Consider the following 3,387-nt stretch of genomic DNA (forward strand, 5'->3'; position numbering starts at 1 on the left):
TCAATAGTGCACTAACATAGTTTTTTAACACTGTCGAGTGGGGAGACTAATATTAGCCATTGCTTATTCCTAACCCTGTGCGCACAGAAAAAATAATCCAATAGCACAACCACACCCACCCGTTAGCTTTCAACCCAATACAACTTTTGTGTATTGTTCGATAACACTGTTACACATATGTTATGTTCCTTTTCTCTCTATCTCTCTTCTCATTTCGCTCCCATCCTTTTCATTTTTGTGTCAACAGTAAAACCAACAGTGCACTGACACAGTTCTTTGAACAATTCCACAAATATTAATGTAATCAATCCACGGTTACCCATTCGTTCTAATCCTCTTTTCTCTGTCTCTCTTTTCTTGTTTCTCTCCTATTATTTTCATTCTTTGCTATATACTGCCAAAAAAAAAATTTATTTCTTTGGTTTTTTTTATATAGCCCATTACCTTCACTTTATTAATATTTAATCAAAATCTCTTGTATCTACCCACTCAAGTCTGTGAAGTGGTAAAAATAACCTCATTATTTAAAGAAATTTCAGTACTTTTACATTTTAAAATTTTAAAAAATTTCTTTAAATCATAATTATTAATAATAGATTGGCAGTTTGGATATACTTTCGGTTCTACTTTACGTTTGTTTATAAATGAAGTAATTTGGAAATTTATAACTATTCTAATTCATAATATTAATTAAAAAAATAAAAAAATTCTTATAATAGGCTTTTATCAAATATTGATAAAATAGACGACAAATCACAAATAACAATAAAAGCATAAGAAGGGAATCTATATGCAAAAACCCTATTTACAGTTCAAAAGTATCTTTTATTTTTATATCAACTACCAAAATAAAAGTTATCTTTACTTAATAATTATTTTAAATAATTATTTAAATTTGAGATTTAGGATACAGATTTGGGATTATGGGTTAGAGATGGTTTAAACACAATTAACAGTAAATCCAAACTTGAGATTTGGGATAGAGATTTGGGATTATGAGTTGGAGATGGTCTAAACACAATTAGCAGTAAATTCAAACGAAACCAAACAACATCAAACCACAAATCTCACAGAAATTTTTTTACCACAAAGGTTCATGCATTGTATAAGTTTGAAGCTCTAAACCATCCATCCAAAAGGAAGAAGAACCACCAAATCAACACCCAAATTTTCATAATCCAAAGCCAATACATTCATTAGTACCTAAACTATAACTAAACCAAAGGCTAATAAGACGTCGGTAATGCCAATGCCAAGCACTTTGTTGATACTGCTACCACTGCTTGTTTGAGGAGCTGGTGCAGGGGAGTCTTGTGTGTCAATGCCGGAAGGATTTGGTGATGAAGTGGGTGGCATTGCAGTCGGGGATGAAGCGGAAGTGTTGGCGAGATTGAGAACACGGATATCGACCTTCTGGCCTGCCGTGCAGTGGCCGGGAAACCCGCACAAGAAGAATCGGTGGCCCAGGGTTATGATGAGGATGGAGTCATTGCCTGAACTGTAGGTTGCAATAGCAGAAAATTTGTTACAGTTTCTGTAATCTGCCAGGTTCTTCACTTCTATCACATTGTGTAGTTTCGCGTCGTACTGAAACACTAATGAAATCGACAAAAAAAAAAAGTATCAATATAAAGGGGACAAATTTGCATGAACATTTGATCAATAATCTAATTTTCATTGTTTAACATTTGGACTGAAGAAATGGAACAATTCAACATGTTGACATGAATGCAATGCAAATTAATTAGGACTAAAACAACAACAGAGGTCATTCCCTTTATGCAATTTTTGTAAACCACTTAACAAAACAAGCATAATAAACAATGAACTCTAATCTTGGAAAGATGCAAACATTAGTCGTTAATGTAAAGTGAGAATGATTATCAGTAAACAAGTGTGATGAAATTAGGTGATGATTTGCATAAAGGAAGTGTGACAGACAAAGGTCATGCAAAAGAAACAGGCATGGGACAGATCCCCCACCTGTCTTCTTGCATAACTTGAACACTGACAACCCCTGCTCTTATCATCAAGGTTGTTGGTTTTACTTTATATATATAAATAATTTAATAAAGTTAGTGCATTGTTCAACGTTTTCTTCACCATCGAAATAAATGTCATGAAAAAGGAAAGGGTAAAGATTTTATATAGATGAATTAAAATTTTAGTTATAGGAAAAATACAACAAAGAGGATGATAAATGAGGATCTTTAATCATCTTGAGCAGAAAAAAATCAAACAGAAAACACAGAAACAAAATGAAAGCAATTAATTAGAGAAACAAAAAAGAAGAATAATGGTCAACAATAGGTGAGGAAATTAATACACATGAAAATACTGAAAGAACAATGAGAACAGAACAAATTAATCAAACAGAATACAAGAAGGAGAAGTAGACTACAGATACAAGGATATATACACAACACAAAAAACCAAAGGAATGTATTCAATAACATTCATCATTATCTTCAAGAAAAAAAAAACACATGAAACACTAAGACACTAAAGAACAAATACAATGCAAAAAGAAATCAACAAACAATTAATGAAACAAAAAGAAAGAAAAAAAGGAAAAATTTCAGTAGAAAGGAGGAGAAGAAGATTACAAATGGTGTCTCCCACTTCGAAGTTCTTGGTGCTGGTCCAGTAAGTATAGTTGGGTTTCACAGTCCATCCATCTTCATCTCCAACCTTGTAAACAGTGCCAGCAACATCACAACAACCAAGAAACAAAAGAAACCACCATGAACATCACCATGGCCACCATCTTCTTCTCCATCACCATTGGAGGCCTTCTCAGAAATCTCTCTGTCCCTACCCAGAAAACAACACAAGAGGAATATGGTCACTTTACCAAGGCTCACAGCACAAGTTTCCATGTATATATCATAAAACTTTGTCGTTGTAAAATTCCCATAATGTCCTTATTTACATGCACTGCATTGACCGTATTGCCCTGGTTCTCTTTGGTGCGTTACAGCTCAAGGGAATAATGACCGTTTGATGAGGATTTAATGGAGAGGATTCGTTGGATAAATTTGGAATTTGATTGATGTTATTGCGTTCTACATTTGGCGACTTGATTTCAGTTAATGGTATTTGGAAGCTTTCGGTTATTTTTGGAAAGTAATTATAGTGTGTGTAGATATCTTTGGAATACGGTAAACGAAGGATATCAGAATAATTTTTGTTGAGTGCGTTATACATATCTTTGACCCATTTTTGAGATGCCGAAACTACCCTCAACTTTTTGTAAACTTACAAGTTACAGCAATTGTTCTTCTCAGTGGCGGAACCAGGATTTACTAATAGGAGGGGCTAATTCAAAATATATATATATATATATATATATATATATATATATATATATATATATATATATATATA

At 33.1% G+C, this 3,387-nt stretch overlaps 1 pseudogene; it reads right to left on the bottom strand.

Annotated features, from left to right (window-relative positions):
- Nucleotides 1-1,053: 1,053 nt before the first annotated feature.
- LOC120255526 lies at nt 1,054-2,838 on the bottom strand (annotated as a pseudogene).
- Between the last annotated feature and the right edge of the window lie 549 nt (nt 2,839-3,387).

The sequence above is a fragment of the Dioscorea cayenensis genome, unplaced genomic scaffold (assembly GCF_009730915.1).
Source record: "Dioscorea cayenensis subsp. rotundata cultivar TDr96_F1 unplaced genomic scaffold, TDr96_F1_v2_PseudoChromosome.rev07_lg8_w22 25.fasta BLBR01001047.1, whole genome shotgun sequence".
Taxonomy (NCBI): domain Eukaryota; kingdom Viridiplantae; phylum Streptophyta; class Magnoliopsida; order Dioscoreales; family Dioscoreaceae; genus Dioscorea; species Dioscorea cayenensis.